We start from the raw sequence: 18,015 nt of genomic DNA, 5'->3' as shown, positions 1-18,015 counted from the left end.
AGAAAATTGCAAATGATCCATTTTTCTTGAAGGAAAGCATGCCAGGGGAGGTTGTGAACATTTAAGAATTCCAAAGCACCAGCAGAAGTCTATCAGATGGACAGTGGAAGAGTTCTCACTGAGAGAAACTGACATATGCAAAGTATGGAAGCTCAAAAGAGCAGTGTGCATGTGGAGCAAGTAATTTGGCATGTCTGGTGAGTTAAGCACAAAATTAAAGGAAAGATTGGGCAGAAGTGCATTAAGACAGTCAGGAAGAGGCCAGATCATTTAAGGCTTTACATGCCAGCTGAAGAGTTTAAACATTATTACAAAGGCTATGGGGAACAACTGGCTTAAAAATCAGATTTTAATATTAGAAAAGTCATTTTAATTCCATTATGCATAAGGGATGGAAGGTTTGGGGGACTGGAGGTGTAGTAATGAAAGAAGAGGACCACCGAGGCCCAAAGGAGATGATGAAAGCCCGGACAAAACAGTGCTGATAAGAGTTAAATTCTGAGAGGTGACATAAGACTGGACCACCTGAACAGGGTAAGCAAGAGGAAGGAGTCTGGGCTGACTTCTAGATTTCATTATTTATTACTGATTTGAATGCTAATACCTATGGGCATTATCAGAAGAAATGGGAAAATGTGGGGAAAATACAATGAGTTTATGAATAAAAATGCCGGAAGACATTCAGTGCAGGTTTGAATATATCATTTTGGATCTCAGAAGACAGGACCCAGATTTGAGTTACCAGCATATGGGGTTTATGAAAGACAATGTGAAGGAAACATACAGAATGAAAAGAGAAGGTAAACAAGAAAATGTTATCATTTGAGAATGTGGTTAGAAACAAATAACAGAACACCCAATAGCTAGGAGTCTTTTACAAGGATTATTTTTCTCACTAGCAATGTAGAGGGAATCACTCCAGGGGTTTTGCAACTGTTTTAAGACCACCTTCAAGGAACCGGCTTGTTTCTCTGTTTCTACTATGAATCTGCCGTGTGCTGACTTTCATGTTCACACTTGCTACTTGATGGATCTCAGATGGCACTGCCCCCTCTGTCTCATATCCACACTCTACACAGAATGAGCAAAAGAGAAAGAGGCACTTTTAATATAAAGAAAATATTTCTCAAAAAAACCTAAGATACACTGCATTAACCATAATAGTCCTATGTCTTCATCTAACTGAAAGGAAAGCATGTATTTTGATTTCAGCACATAGCTACTCCAAGCCAGTAAACTTCTATTAAGGTAAGGAGTTGGCGGGGGGAGGGTAGAGCTCACTGGCAGAGCACATGCTTAGTATGTACAAGGTCCTGAGTTCAGTCCCCAGTACCTCCATTAAAAATAAATAAACCTAATTGCCTCCTCTCTCCAAAAAAAGCAATACATTTTAAAAAAGGAAAGAAAGGAAGGAGTAGGCAGCACTGAGATAGGCCATTTACAATCTCCCAAAAACGTAGAACTTTGCTCCAGGAATTATCAGGAGAGGCAGTCCTTGTGACGTGTATTGAAAAGGAGTTAGCCCAAAGACCCTGAGATTCTTAGAATGATACAATTCAGATACATAGGAAGTGAGCAGCAGCGTGTATGTGTGGAGTTCATGTACATGAGAACTGATGAAAGCGTATGCTGAAAATGCTCTGAAACCAGTAGCTTCTTGTTGTCTGGATTGCTCTACTTAATTTGCCCATGAACTGTCCTCCACTTTGAAAAACTGCTCTTTTATCTCTATCTTTTGAAATCCTGCATATTGATCTATCTATGATGATTTTCTTTAATGTGTTAGCTAGATATATTTAATTATGTGGGTCCCTAGAATTTCTTCTTATAATTTTAAAACATTTTGATAGTTTACTTGTTTCATTTGACCTTGAAAATAATAGCATAGCGGATACTGTACTAAAACACGTGCTCCTCCTGATGCTGAGCCGCTAACAGACCCAGGCAGACATTACCTTTGTCTAAAAAGTGCCTCTTCCACCAAGGGAACCTGCTTTCAGTGCTTGATGGGGGTTAGAAACACCCCCTATGCTGGCCCCAATTCTAGACGGCTCTACAATGCCAACTCAGCCACACAGCTCTTCTTGGAACCACAGACTGACTTCTCCCTTGACCTAATGCTGTTTTCTTCTCTTGGCTCACAGGAGTTTACCCTGAGAGTACTCTCCAATCAACTTCCTCACCATTCATCTCCACCTCAGACTCTGCTTCCTGGGAAACTGCTAAGTATTGAATAGTCTTGATATACTATTCACTGCTTGATTCCTTTCTTCCTTTATTCATGCAATATATACATGTGTGAAGCACTATTGTCTGTCAGGCACAGTTCATTTGTAGTAAAAAAAAAAAAAGAATAAAACATGACATCTCTACCTCGTGATGCTTACATTTTAGTAAAGGAATATAGACAGACAGTAAAACTACATTTTATTTACTTATTATCTAGATTGTCAGATAATGAGAAGTGCTTTGGATGCCACCGCATGGATTGATATACCTATTAGATAGACATCCTAGTATAAAAGTTGTATAGGCAGTTAGATTTAAAAAAAATGGAATTCAGGGTGAGATCTTTATTGCAGATATGTATCTGGGAGTCACCCGCATACAAATGGTATTTAAAACCCAAAGAGTAAATACTAATAGAGATCTTAAGATTGAGTCTTGGGCCATTACCATAAACAGAGAACAGGGAGATGAAGAATCAGCAAAGGAGACTCATGAGTGACTAGTAAAATAAAAAAAACAAAAACAAAAACAAGAAAGGGTCTTGATGCAGAAGGCAATTAAAGATTTACAGGTGAGTGGAATAGAAAACAGTATAGTGGAAAAAGAATGAGGAGTAAAATGGATTAAAAAGAATTCCTAAATTCTTATTCTGTGGCAGTAAGCAATTAGAGAAAGGGGAGAGTTAGTGGAAATGGAAAGATACAAGAAACATTGTGAGAAAAAAATTGATGTAGCTTAAATTTGGATTGGATTTTAGATAAAAGAGTGAGGAATAACAGTTATACCTTAATTTTCTTTGTGTCCTCATACTAAACACATTGCTTTGGCCAGCCTGGGTCCATGAATGGATACTTGTTGAAATTCTCTCTTCCAACAGCTCCACCTCTAATTTTCCCATTTTGCTTAATGATTTCTTTGTCACAAAACCCTCATTAAACAAAATGGGAGAACTGGAGGCAGGGCTGCTTGAAGAGAGAAATTCATGAAGTATTCATCATGTACCCAGGATAACCAAAACTATGTACTAAGCACAAGAACACACAAGGGCAATTAAGGCATAACTTTTATTCTCATGAAGATCATAGCAGGTCAAAGATATGTCCTTACCATAAAATAAAATTGTCAATGCAGGATGGAACAAAACAAATGGCTTCAATAGAGGCATTTAAATTCAAAGACTGTTGAACATGGACAGTTTGTAAATCATTTTACTATGTCCTATGGATACCAAGATGAGTAAAGTACAGTCAACTACTATCAATAAATCCAATCCAGTTAGAAAAGAGGGAACACACTTTTATGATGATGGCCACCTTATGTGTAGTCACAGCCATCTGCTTTACAATGTACACATTTAGCCTCTGCTCTCACACATGGAATACAGAATTTCTGTCCTCACTTAATAGACAAAGAAGCAAGCCTAAAAGTAACTATTCAAGATTCTAAGTAATGATATGAAACTTGGAGCCAAATCTATGTGATCTCAACCCGTGTTTTTTCACTATGCTATATCCCTTTTTAATCAGAGTGTGCATCTGTGCATTTTCAAGAGGAAGAGATGGTGCTCAGATGTACCAGAAAGAAGTCATTAATTAAAGTGTGAGTTTCTGTTAAAAATATTTAAACAACTCATACGCTAAACTTTAAAGAAACCTTGGAGATAACCTATTTGTGGCTTCTTAAACTTTTGCATTAAGATATTGAAATATCAGAAGAGTATAAGAAGATAAACCCAGGACCTCCCACAAGTATCAAACTTTTTTCAAGTCAATGTTTGGTCTTAAAAAATGCATGTAAGATTTTCATTTTACTCCATAATGCGTCTGTTTCTATAAGGATAGAATTTTGTTCTCAAAAAATACAGATATCTCTAGCAAGATGTATTCTGCCTTACCTTGGTGTCTCACATGGCTTGCTTGCTCCCTCTTAATCCAAGAGTTACATTTTCCATAGTTAGAAGGAAACCCACTTGGGTTACCTGTCAGAGAGCCTTGCAAAGTTCATGGTGTTAGAATTTGATTACAATTCAAATGTACTTATCTGTCCAGTAGCCATGAGTCCACTGTTGTCATCTGAATTGGGGCTGTATTATAATTTTCATTGGGAAGCAAACAAAGGTTCTCAGAAAATTATCCATACAATGTAGATAACGTGAATTATAAAAACTGAGCTGAAGTTTCAATGAAACATTTATCTGTGATATTTTTAGCTCTTTCTGTGTGGGGCAGGAAGCACCGCATACTTGTGTTTTATCCCCTTTTAGGCTCCGTTAAAATAAAAATTATCCTGGATGGGGGAAAGAAAAGATTTCAGCCAAAAGGAGTTTATTTTGTTTCTGTCTGAGTTTTGAGGGATATGTCTAGTTGTGTTTATTGTTTCTAAAATCTTGGCAGGACAAAGAAAAGCATTTTTTGCTTATAAAAACAAAAAACCATAGGGGAAAATTTTAAATTAATATAAAGAGAATAAGAGCAAGTTTAGGCCATTCCTTTGAAGCTGGCTAGGCAATTCAAAGTCACAGGGCAGGGCATCAAAGAACCGCTGCCTAGGAAGGCCTCTCTCCACCAAATCAAGCCTAAATATGCTGGGAATAAATTGTGTATCTAGTCCAACAGGCTTAAAATGTTTTATTTTAAATTCTCTGGGATTGGAGTTATTGTCCTTCTCATTACTTCAACATTGTTTCTCTTTGTATCGTTTTCCTCCCTGGTTGATCTTTTCCAAGTCCCTTATATGTAAGTGTATCCTGCCCCAAACATCTTCCCTCTCATGTCTACCACTTCTGCCTTCTGAAATCATCAATGGCAGAAAAATATGTACACACTATCATACAGACAAACCTCCCCCACAAACACATTGATGTTGGTAAATTTGACACAGAGTTCCATCTAAAAAAAGCAGGCAGAAAACCAACACAGTTTTGAGCTCTAAAAGATAGTGTGTTCAAGAAAACTTAATCTTTAAATCTGTGATCTGGAAGCATTTTATATTAAACAAGTCAATTGGACACTGAAAATTACAACAGAGGAAGGATTTCTCTTGACCTTCATTTCAGGTTCTAAGGCCCTTAATAGAGGGATTTGACATAAAGAGGTCAGAGAAACATTCCTAGAGGAAGTGACATGTGAACTCAAGAGTTGTAGACTGAATAGCAAATATCTAGTTAAGAGCAGAAAAAGGACTGTTCAAGCCAAAAGGAGCAATATGTATGAACAGGAAGGAGGACAGGAAGAAGGCCGGTGGGACGGGATGAGAAGCAGCAGAGGACAACTGGTACAAGATGAACCTAGGACAGCAGTAGAAGTCTCACGGCTCGGGGTCCTGACGGCCATGGTACGAACTCTACCCTTTATCCTGAAAGTCATACAGTTAATTGAAGGGCATTAAACGTGGGGGGCACCATCATAAGGGAAGTGTTTTAGATACAGAAGGTGAGGAAGAATGCTGTGTGCAAGATGACTGCTACGTTACTTGCTTTTAAAAATAGAAGAATTGCAGTGCAATTCACAAAGATCAGGAAAGTTGAGAAAGGAATAGAACTGAGGGAGAAAATTATGAGTTTTTAAAAAAATATATATATCCTATATTTGAGGTGCTTTTGAGATTGCCAAGAAGGGGTATTAGAGAAAGGGCCTGTTATCTCTGTATAGCTAATAGTAGAAGTCATGAGGGTGAACGAAAATATAAGAGGGGAGAATAGGAGAGATTCTACCTCTAAGCTTAAGCAACTTCAATATGTAATGGCCTTCGGTGATAAGCCTGACAAAGATACAGTGAGGTAGGAAGAAAATTAAAGGGTACTGTTGCAAGGAATTCAAATCATAATGTCACAATCCAAGAAAGTGGAATATAGAGCTGAATGTTACTGAGAAGCAGACTAAGAAAGAAAAAATATTCCTTAGACTTAGAGACAGGAATGGGATTGCTGATCTTACCAAGAACTGTTTTGGTAGAGATGAGGTGTGTCTGATGCCAGGTCAGAATTTGAGGAGAAAAAGACAATAAATGAATGCAGCAATTATAAACATTTCTTTTGAGAAAACTGTGCTGGGATTTTGTTGCAACGACTCCAAAATTCATACTCATACCAAAAACGTGAGTGTTAATCTAGATTCATACTTCTGTTTTACCATTCTGCCCTCAGTTTGCTCTGAGATCTGCAAAGTTTTGTCCGTAAAGGCTTTCAGGGCAAGGAGCATCTTAGACTAGAAAGAAGTAAGCCACTCACAACTGTGAATCCCTGTACCTCTCAGTGACCAGCTGTAAAGCATGAGGAAGCTGCTTAGCCTCTCTAAGCCTGTTACCTCATCATAAATCATCATTAATAAACATCTGTCTTGTAGAACTTCTTAGAAACTAGATTGGTACCGCCATTGTGGAAAACAGTATGGAGATCACAAAAATTTAAAAATAGACTTACCATATGATCCAGCAATCCTACTCCTGGGTATATACCTGGAGGCAACTCTCATTCAAAAAGATACCTGCACCCCAATGTTCATAGCAGCACTATATACAATAGCAAAGACATGGAAACAGCCTAAATGTGCATTGACAGATGATGACTGGATAAAGAAGTTGTGACATATATATGGAATGGAATACATAGCCATAAAAATGAATAAAATAATTCCATTTGCAACAGCATGGATGGACCTAGGGATCATCATTCTAGGTGAAGTAAGCCAGAAAGAGAAAGAAAAATACCAAATGCTATCACTCATATGTGGAAGCAAAAAAAAAGAGGACACTAATGAACTTATCTGCAAAACAGAAAAACTCACATAGTAAACAATCTTATGGTTACTAGGGGAAAAAGGGTTGGTAAGGGATAAATTTGGGAGTTTGAGATTTGCAGATGTTAACCACTATATATAAAAAGTAGATTAAAAAAAACAAATTTCCTCTATATAGCACAGGGAACTATATTCAGTATCTTATAACCTTTAATGAAAAAGAAAATGGAAATGAATACATGTATGTATGTGCATGACTGGGACTGTGCTAACTGACTATACTTCAATAAAAACAAATTAGAGAGATTTCTGTAAAATGCTTTTGAATGAAAGCCATTTTAAATACTAAAATTAGACATCCTTTTATCTTTGTTTCCTTTTCCTTCCCATATATCAATACCTATATTTGGGTTTTACCAACTTTTGCCCAGTTTATTCCAATTTTATCCTAACTAGCCTCTTCAATTCTCTTCCAGATCATTGCCAGGATGAACTTTCTAAAAGGCAAGCATGATCATATTGCAGCCTTGCGTAAAGCCCTTGGAATGTTTCAATTGTTCCCCCTAAGCTTCCAGAGTAAAGTTCAAATTTCTCAGATGATCAGCCAAGGTCCCTCATGACCTGATGCTTGCCCTCAAATCCTAGCTCTGTTTCCTGCCATTTTCACACGTGACCACTTCTAATCAACCCCACAGAACTTGCCATTCTCAGATACATAAACTTAATTCCTCTCCTTCCCAGTGTTCAGAGAGCTCTTCTTCCTGTCTGTTCTCCAAAACTAAACTTAGCCTCCACTGTAAAGATTTTCTTGAATCTGATTGATGTGGATTTTCTCCATGCTCCTATAGCATCCTGTGCATTTTTCTCCCTTGTATAGTGGGTTCAAGCACAGGCACTGCAGTATATATGCTGCCTGGGTTCAAATACTGGCTCTGATATTTATCACTTCTGTTCCTCTAAGCGGATTTACTCTCTCTGGGACTCACATTTCTTACTTGTAGAATGAAGATCACATTAAAGGTCACTTTTTAAATTGTTATAAGGAATTAAAAAGTGTTTACCACTCATATGTTAGATGTTAATATTGAGGATGTGTGACAGCTATTAGCTGGTAACACAGTGATCACTATCGCCTATACTGTCCGCTCCCTGGAATCAAAGGCCTTCCATTATTTGCTTTTATAGCACCAATATGTCACAACTGCTCCAGAGCCTACTGCTGTTCAGTAAATACTGAACAATGAAATAAGTGGATACATTGAATAAATTTCACCACACTGCATCTGGGATCTGAAAGCACCGATATGAAAAAAGGAATAATATGGACACTGAGAAAAATCTCTTGTTGTGTATTAATAAATTAAGGAAAAGTATCTAGGGTGACTGTGTGCTTACATCCCATTAGTTCCCATTTGCTGAAGAAATGAACTGCTGTAATAAGCAGTAATGAACATTCCTTGAAGAGCTATAAATTACATTTTATGGGAATTTTAATATAAATTGAAAATTCACTTATTAAAATTTTCTAGTATGCTTATACAAAATATTCAGGTGTTAACTGAACATATGATGAATAGCCCAAAATATGATGTATATTGTGATGACTAAAAATATCAGTGTGCTTACTGTATAAGGAATAAATGGACTAAAAAATACGTTGGTTTAGCTTCCTCACTTATCTCGTATATTCTGAATTGGCCTCAGCCGTTCAGAGCACATTCTATAATTTCTAGTAAATCAATTTCAACAGTCTGTCATTTTGCACACTAAGGTCAATTCTTGGGAAGCTTAGAATTATTTGTTCCACAAATTACAAAAATATTTCATAAATGACCATCTTAGAAGATTTTGCTCTCTCCAAACAAATAAACTGGTAAGTGGCCATGAGCTAAGTTTCTGACTCAGTTTACTTCACAGAGTTTGGCACAGAGTGATCAAGCCAACTAACAATAACTTACCTGTGTGAAGCTTACTAAATACTTCAGTTCCTCTTTTATCATCATTGTCTGTCATTTTAGAAAAATTTGCAAAGGAAAAATGCAGTTCCAAAGTTTTAATTTGAGAAAACAGAGAGTAATCAAGCCAACTAATGGTAACTTACCTGTATGAAGCTTAGTAAATACTTCAGGTCCTATTTTATAATCATCTTCTGTCATTTTAGAAAATTTTACAAAGGAAAAATGCAGTTCCAAAGTTTTAATTTGAGAAAACAGAATCATGATCCACAAAGTCAAAATAGCAACACAATCATTGTAAAAGAATGGTCACTTGTAGTAGAGACTCTAAGGCTATCTATAACCTTTTGAAGATTCTTTTCCTCTAAATATTTTTTCTGTTCCCAACCTACCTATAACCTGGTTGCCATGGATCCTTGCTTCAAAATCAGAATCCAGTGGGAATGGTCTTGACCTCTTTGCCTTGAGCATGGCCAAGTCCCAGTGTTTTCCCTTATTCTTCCTTTGAGTCTGTGAACCTTCTGGTCAACTCGATTCCTTAACACTTGCTTCATATACTATCAGTTGCTCTATACTCACCTTTCATATCTGACATTAAACATTACTCCCGTGGTACTGAGCAAAATTCCCAGACTGACTTACCTTGCTCCTTGGGGCTATGCCTGCTGCGAGGAAACGTGGTTCACATTCATCTGGCAGCAAGAGTCCCAGCAGAACTCCAGCCCTAGGAATAAAGGTCAGATAATTTTTAAATAAAGGGAATAGAGAGTTTTGAGTATGCATACGTTTCTAGACGCAAAGTATATTAAATTACTTTTCTCCAAGTTTGAAACAGTGATTTAAGCATTAACTCCGAAAAGTTAGATTTTAATATTCACCTTAAGTAGCAAAATACATGTTTTAAAAAATAACTTTGCAGGAGTTTGAAAAATTGAGAATAATTCTAATAGATATGATCTAAGACTACACAAATATGAAAAAAGTATTCGACGTATTTGTTCATTAAATGCAGAACTTGAGCAAAGGCAGTATTAAGCCTAACACATGAGGTACAAAAAAGTTTTTAAAAGAGCATTCTAATCAATGTTTCAGCTGTGCTGAGCTGAGCAAGCTAGACCTAGCCTTTTATGGGTACTTCTTTTCAAATTATATTGCATAATTATCACCAACTACATTTCTGCATAGGGAAAAATGTTCACATGTCATTTCAAATTAAATATTCTTTACTAAGGAATAGAGGCTGTTTAAAGTAAAAGCATGTATGTCAACAGTATAATTCTGCTATAAAATATAAAATTATCCCTATTTTATCATAATAGATATAAGGTACAAAAACTTATCTTGCATTTCATCTTTTATAATAGTAACTTTTCATAACAGCAATGTCTGAAACAACTGTATTAGTAATAAAAACATTACTCACTTCTATCTTATATTTTTCTCCCAAGAAAATGCTACAGCATCTTATTACAGTATTTTGAACTTTACTCAAGCATCTATTGATTTTGGAAAATAGTCTAAATATGCCATGGACACCTACAACTGTGTCTTTGGTCAAAAAATGCTAAGAACTCACAGGAAACTTGGTTTAGGGAATGTGTTATTTCAGCCATTTTTTGAATTTAATAATAATGGATTTTTGTTTGAGTTAATCACATAATTATTACTATGAAGCATGTTCAATTGCTTCTCACTCAAAATCATCTATGAATTAGACAGAATCACCAAAACCTTTTGTTTGTTTTCCTGAATTACCTAAATTCTGACATCAGTAGTAAGCAAGACCACAGCCGCCACAATGGCTTGATGACCTGCTCATTTTTACAAACAGAACCAGATTTCTAGACAGAACCAGATTTCATTTTGGGGACAATGTGTTCTTTAAATTTGGTTACTGGACTGTATCTAAGAACCGGATTGCTTCCATAAAATATTATAGGCCAGTGTACATTTTTAACTTCTGTCAAGAAGCAGCTCTTTCTTTACGCATCTTTATGATGAAAAGAGCGGTGAGACTTCCTTAAGTAGAGACTTAACCACGATTTTCCTTTGTTCTTGAGCCTAATGCTTTAGACTAATTTATAGGCAAAGAAGGGAAGCGCCTGAGGACAAGAAGAGACAGACCAAGGAGAAATATATGTAATCACAGTGACTGAAATTGAAAACCAGTAAATACTGCAGCATAGGAAACGCAGAATAAAGTAACTCACCTCTAACTACAGACATTTTTATATAAAGAATTTAGTTGGAACAATATGGAATGTGCTCTGACTAGAATAAAGGAGGATATGATGAACCTGGTTCTCAGACCAACACAAGGTCTGTTATCAGTGCTGCCTATACTATGTCAGGCAGAGTATTAAATATTAATGAGTTCTAGTTCCTTTCATCTGACCTATAAGCATAAGGTTGCCTGAAGCATATGAGGGAAGATTAATGTGAAACTGCTGAACCTAAACCTGGTGCTAATACGGTACTTCACAATTGTGACGTTTTATCAGCAGTCATCCCTGGCTTATAGACCTTGGGCTTATTTTCATTTATTGCATCCTCTGTGTCAACTTCTTTCATAGCAGATACCACTTATATAGTCACAAGTCCACAAAGTCAGATGTGTCAAATACAACTTTGTTTACAACTGCAATTACTGTTATTGAGATTCCCAATTCCATGGATATCAAAAATGTTTAACTCTGCCAACTCATGGCAATTAAATTACTTCTGTTTTAAAAGTAAGTCTTGCAGAATTCCACCTCCCACACACACCACCATCACCAAGCACACACAAACATACACAGGCGTGGTTCTCCTTAACTTCTCACTGAGTCATCTAAGTCCTAGGGTGGAGTTATATATTATCCTGGCATTAGAAGGGAGACATCTGGTTCTCATGCCAGTTTCTGGCTTCTCTGGTCTGTGAGGAAATGTAGTTCACATTCATCTGTCCCTCACTATTCTATTGCCTTCACTGGCCCAATTCGTGGCTCTATACCACTGTTTAAATTGTCAGGACCATGTAATCCACATCCTCTTTGTCCCAGATGTAAGTCCTCTGCTGGTACCTTGATCCTCCCCACAATTCTGAATCTTTGGCAGGGGTTGGTCGCTCAGGAACATTGGTTACACTCCTACACTACTCTGGAGTTTGTGACTGTGTGTGGTTGACTTCTTACCGATCTAAGAATCTCCTTCAATCAACTGCTGCTCTGATCCTAGGTACCATTTGGATAGTGAGCTTTCTCAGAAGACGTGTGGCTTTCTCGGTTATACTGTGGGAAGCCCAGTGATTAGTCTTTTCTCCTCATATCTGGGGGTTTACTTCATCTCCTCCACTCACTGGGGCTTGGTCCAAAACACAGGAGATGGGCACTTCCCAGAGAACCATTGTTTCTAAGGTCACATTCCTTTGTGATCTCTCTTCCCATATAACAATCAGTCTAAACCTCACTTTCCTCCTCTAAGATATCAATTCTTGGCTCAAATTCCAACAAGCACTAGCTCTTCATATTTCAATGGAAGCTTCTGGCAGTGACAGAAAAATAAACAAACATTTCCTCCTCAAGCACAAATTTCTTGTAATTAAAAGACCAGTCATTTCAAAACATTGCCTCCACCATAAGTTTACAGACATTCAGAGATGAAGAATTTGATTCCTTCTTTTGTTTTTTCCCCTTTTGTTTTATTCTTATCATCTCTGCCCTGAAGACACAGTTCATAGAAACCCCTCCCTGCTGCCTTAGAGGCTGAGCCCATGAAAAAGGAATGGAAAAACATGGTTTAATGTCAAAACTTTGCCCAGTGCACTTGCCACTACCAAAGAGACTTAGACTGGACTCCAGAGCATGGGTGTTTAGCAGCCTGTTCACATGGGCTTTTTGCCTCTGTAGTTGTTCACATGTTTCCCTCCTCAAATTCTTCCCTCCAAGTTTGTATATTCAAACCCAGGCTATCCTGAGCTCAGCTCAAATGCTGCCTCTTCCATGAAGCATCTCTATTCAACAGAAAGTCAAGATAAGTCTCTTCTTCACTAGACATTATGACAGTATCATTTCTGTACCACTGTCATGAACTAGGAAAAATTGTCATTTATAGTGGAATGTTTTTTGGTGTGTTTCTTTCTTTAGTAATATTTTAAGTTCCCTAAATGAATTTACTGTGAGTGCTGTATTAATCACCAGTGGTGACTGTATCTGAATGAGACAGTATATCAGTTTACTTCATAAATTGATCAAACCATTTAGCTTTTCCCAGGGCTTATTAAAATATATAATTCTATATTGGTTTCCTAAGGCTGCTACAACAAAATACCACATACTAGATGTCTTAAAGAACAGAAATGTATTCTCTCAACAGTTCTGGAGACAAGAAGGCCAAAATCACACCAGCAGGGCCATGCTCCCTCTGAAACCTATAAGGGAGAAAGCTTTCTTTGCCTCCTAGTGTATGGTGGTGGCCACTGATCTATAGCACTGCTCCAACCTCTGCCTCTGTTGTCACAAGACTTTTTCCTTGTCTGTTGCTGTCTTCATGTGGCTGTCCTCCTTTCTATGTCTTTCTTTAAATTTCTCTCTTCTTATAAGGACACCAGTCCTATGGCATTAGGGCCCACCCTGATGACATCATCTTAACTTGATTATATCTGCAAAGACTCTGTTTCAAATAAGTCCACATCGATAGGTACCATGGATTTGGACATCAACCTATCTTTCCGGGGAGACTGTCAGTTACTAATGTTTGACACATAGTGTAAGTATTCAAAATGTATTTGAAAAGTGAAAAGAAAAGTTGGTCTACACATGAAGTGTTTTCATAACTTAACAGTACCTACTTTACACAGGCCAGCTTATCAGTGACACGTAGCCGCATGATCCCTGCATTAATCAAATGGTGCGTTTGAATTTAAACAAGTCTCCCTCTATATAACTGCCTAGGAGTCCCTTTCTCCCTAAGACCATCCTTCCTTTTTAATTTTAAAGCTTTTGATCTGAAGCTGACTGCCACTGTGACTTTCCTGTTAAAGGTTCATGTCAAATCCATTTAATCAGTAATGGAATTGGGCCCATTAATCTATTTCATTACACATCACAGAGAAAAATCAAACTGAAAAGAAATAAAAAATGATGCTGTACAATATATTCACTTGCCTCTCTTAACCCAAGCCCTTGGGTCAGCTGTTCAATTTCATTACAAATGATTTAAGATAATTCATATTTATCAACCTTACATTGTGTCAAGATAGTTGCTGAAGCATCTCTACGGGATATGCCACTGTAGTGACACAGAAATATTAAAAACCTAGCTGTGAAAACTGAACAGCACTGCACCATGTAAATGGTATGTGTGGTTATTGCTAATGATGTAAGAATTCAAGGGTGAGTCATTAATATTGTGGATCAAATGATACCTGATTTGTGATTTCAATGAAAATTGCTTTCAACAAAGATGAATGATTAGAATATTATAACATTCCCACTGCCAAATGCTAAATCCCACAATATTAACTTCCTTCCAATCGCATCACTTATATTTGGCATTACTTTTAAAATACCATCCAAAATGCTTTATAGCCGTGGCAAGAGATCTGTAAAGACATTTACAACATAGCAACGTATGAGAAAGTAACACAGAGATAATGTTTGATATAAATAATTTCAAAAGCATTTCCATCTGCAAGTGTAATAAGTCTTTAAAAAACACAAAGTGTCTTGAAATTTCACATTAATGCTGTACCTTAGTGAGAAAATATATTGCTAAAGAGGGAAAAAAGAATTACACATGAATGCATTTCACCACTATGAATTTTTTCATATCGCAACACAAAATAAATGACTACGTTTCTAACTATCTCATTTCATTTCACAAATTATATATTGTTATTCACCATCATAAGATTTGAAACCCAAATGGTAAAAACAACTGAGGTCTCTTGTTGCGTGAAGAAGCAACCTGCCTTGTTCTTCCTTCTTCGTGATCTTTAGCCCTTGCTTATCCCCTTCTGCCTAATCCATCACCTCTGGCACACTTGCCTCTGGGCTTAGTCTGTATAAATTATCACTTTTCATCAGCACGGCTTTTTGGCATTCTCACCTTATAAAATAAAAACCTCATCTGAAGTCAACCAGAGTATGGTGTGGTTGTGCGTCTGTGTGCGCGCGCGCGTGCATGCATGTGTGGTTTGTTTGTTTTCCTAAGCAATACACTGCAATACTAATTGCTCAGATGTTTACTAACATTTTGACATCAGACAGTGTATCCTCTCCTGTTTGAGTCTAAGTTACCTCATGTGTAAAATTAATCATTTGTGCACTCATGTTGAGATACTATAAACCAGTCTACCAAAGACTAGCATATAGCACATAATGAACAAACGACAGTCCCACTCTCAGCTGCATTTAGCTCAAAAAGCATTTCAAAGAAAATTGCCTAACTGTGTTGACTTGACTTCTACTCAAGATAAATTCTCTTCTCAGCCCAAATTGTTCCTGGGCACAGTCTTACTCATCCTTAGTTTGTACCCATTTTCTTTCCCACAATGAGCTTTCAATGTTTTGTCAACTCCCATACATTTTTCAACCCATCCTCAAATGATGTGTTCCTATCCTCTCTAACAAAACGAGGCATGTACATTCTACCTCAAAATTCTATCTATATTTTTGCCCATCGTCAACCTCTTTCCTCAATTATCAGAAGAGCAATTGGCTCTACTAGAATCTCTCTCCTCAGAATACACTGTATCGTAAAATCATAGTTAATCGTCACATCTCATTCAAATCTTTACTCAAATGTCATCTTTTCAAAGAGGTCTACTTGGATTCCCCTATTTAAAATTCAAACTCCTAACTCACAGTCTCCATGATTTTCTCTTAGCATCATACTGTTTTCGTTCCATACCAGGTTATTAACCACTGGCTAACTAGTTTACTTATTCAATTGGTCTAATGGTAGTTGTTCGAGGAAAAGTGAGCTCCTTCACAGAACGGGAGTTCTTCTGCATTTGTTCAGTAAAGGTACTGGAAACAAGGTATAGATATTTAGCAAACATTCACTGGATAAATGAATGAATGTCTTCCTCTTAATCTACCAGCCAGTCTTTTTTCTAACCCTTGGAAAATGAAACATCTTTAAAATGTTTAGTTTAGAAAGACCTTAAAATAGAGAAAATATATTTTTTTAAAGTATGACAAAACTAATACAAATATATTTATCTTAAAAATGTAAATAAGCTGAATTGAACTCTTTAAAATCAGGAAGGAAAGGGAAGGAGAGAGGGAGATGTGGGTGGGTGGGGAGAGAGCATGACAGATTGAGATTTCAGCTTGGAGATTAAAAATGCAAATTCTAAGCTTATAAAAAGAAGACCTATAAACCTAGGTGATTCCAAGATTAAAAAGAAAATAAGTGCAGTATTTTATGATGTTATTTAAAACAAACAAATCAGGATAGGGAGTTATTAAAATAGAGTCAAATTCAAGCAAGTGGAGGGCCAGGAGGTTCCAATATTCATCTCCCCAACAAAAACAATTAAAGAAAAAAAAAAAAAACTACAAACTGATGAAAACAGCTCTGGGAAAACTGAACTACAAAGCAGCAGCAACAGTAATCCTGTAAAAATTAACAAGCAAGAATAGCCACATAGAAAAGTAAAGGACATTTTTATGTGTGCTACTTCATTCTCTAGTCCAGAGCAGCTTGGTACCAAGAGGGATCCTCTCCAAGGGAGTTCACTCCGTAGGGAAAGGAGAGCAGGTGAACTCCAGCAAGCCTCACTGCCATGGACATTTGTAGCCTTTGCTACAGAGGAACCCCACAGTCTTCAGCAACACTAAACCCAGCTGACAGAGCTTCCCAGACTCCTCAGGGCTGGAGCTGTCTTTTTTGTAGGGAGATCTGCCCACAGCTGCCCTAGCTGCTGCTGTGCCCGGCTCCGCAAAATCAGGATGCCATAGTGCCTCACCAGCTATGGGACCACGGCTGCTGCTGCCCAGCCCCCAGGTCTCAAGTTGTGATTTCGCTATTACCAGGTCTAAGATTCCACTGCTCTGAACCGCTCCCTTGGGTCTTAAGTCAGGGCTTTGACCCACCATCACCAGGCTGCGTTGGTGGAGCTCTTTGCCCCAGGCCCAGGGTTCTAACTGATGTCTACTGCATGCCATTACCAGGGTTGCACTGCTGCTCCTCTGTGCCCCGTCCCCTAGCATCACAGTTGGGACTTGGGCCCAGTATCCTCAGGATATGGGATATACTGCTCTTGAACCCTGCCCACTGGTTCCAAGTCACTGCTGCATGCTGTTATCCTAGAACCCATGATGCTACTGCCTCCTGCCCCTGGGGCCTGAATAACTGCAGCAAGCCCCACAGACCAAGAACCCAGGTCCACAGGAGATCTGCATACTCTCACACCTCTGACACTGAGTGTAGGGCATCTGTGCTCCAGGACCAAGGAACTTCCACGGTTCTACATGTGCCTGATCTCAGGACCCTGGCTCCACTGCTGCTCTGAGTGCTAGCATGCCATATCTACCACCAAGAAGGATCTACTCAGCTAAGATGTCTTCCCACAAGCAAAAAAGGAGAACATGAGGACCCCCCCCATAGCACCAGCCACTAATGCCAGCCCCAGACCCTCCCCAGTCTTGACCACAGAAGAGCCCACAGTCTTTGCTGATGTTGACCTCAGTAGAGCGAGCTGCAGAAACTTTACCACTGTGCCCTCCCAGGAATGCTCTGACTGCACTCCTCCCAGCTGGCACCCTCACAGCCACCTTCCCCACTAAAGCCAGGCTGAGAAGACTGAAAGAGGCAACTTCTCCTCAAATGCACAGATATCCAGGCAAAGCCATCAGAAACACGAAAAAGCAAGGAAACATGACACTACAAAGCAACAAAATTTTTCAGTAACTGAGCACCAAAAAACAGAGACCTTGAGTTACTGAAAAAGAATTCAAAATAATTGTGTTAAGGAAGCTCACTGAAATTCAGGAGAACACAGACAATTCAACAAACTCAGAAAAACAATGCATGAACAACATGAGAAGTTCAGCAAAGAGACAGATACCATAAAAAAGGAACAAAACAAATTTAGGACCTCAAGTATA

At 38.0% G+C, this 18,015-nt stretch overlaps 1 long non-coding RNA gene across 1 annotated transcript in view; it reads right to left on the bottom strand.

The window, feature by feature from the left end:
• The window catches only part of LOC135322529 (uncharacterized), a 316,505-nt gene that overhangs the window by 9,190 nt on the left and 289,300 nt on the right, over positions 1-18,015 (bottom strand). The window contains exon 9 of the long non-coding RNA XR_010383142.1: positions 9,563-9,644. This is a non-coding gene — a long non-coding RNA (uncharacterized LOC135322529). The remainder of the gene's footprint in view (positions 1-9,562; positions 9,645-18,015) is intronic.

The sequence above is a fragment of the Camelus dromedarius genome, chromosome 11 (genome assembly GCF_036321535.1).
Source record: "Camelus dromedarius isolate mCamDro1 chromosome 11, mCamDro1.pat, whole genome shotgun sequence".
Classification (NCBI taxonomy): domain Eukaryota; kingdom Metazoa; phylum Chordata; class Mammalia; order Artiodactyla; family Camelidae; genus Camelus; species Camelus dromedarius.
The sequence above is the reverse complement of the archived record's forward strand: the minus strand, read 5'-3'. Positions and strand labels throughout refer to the sequence as shown.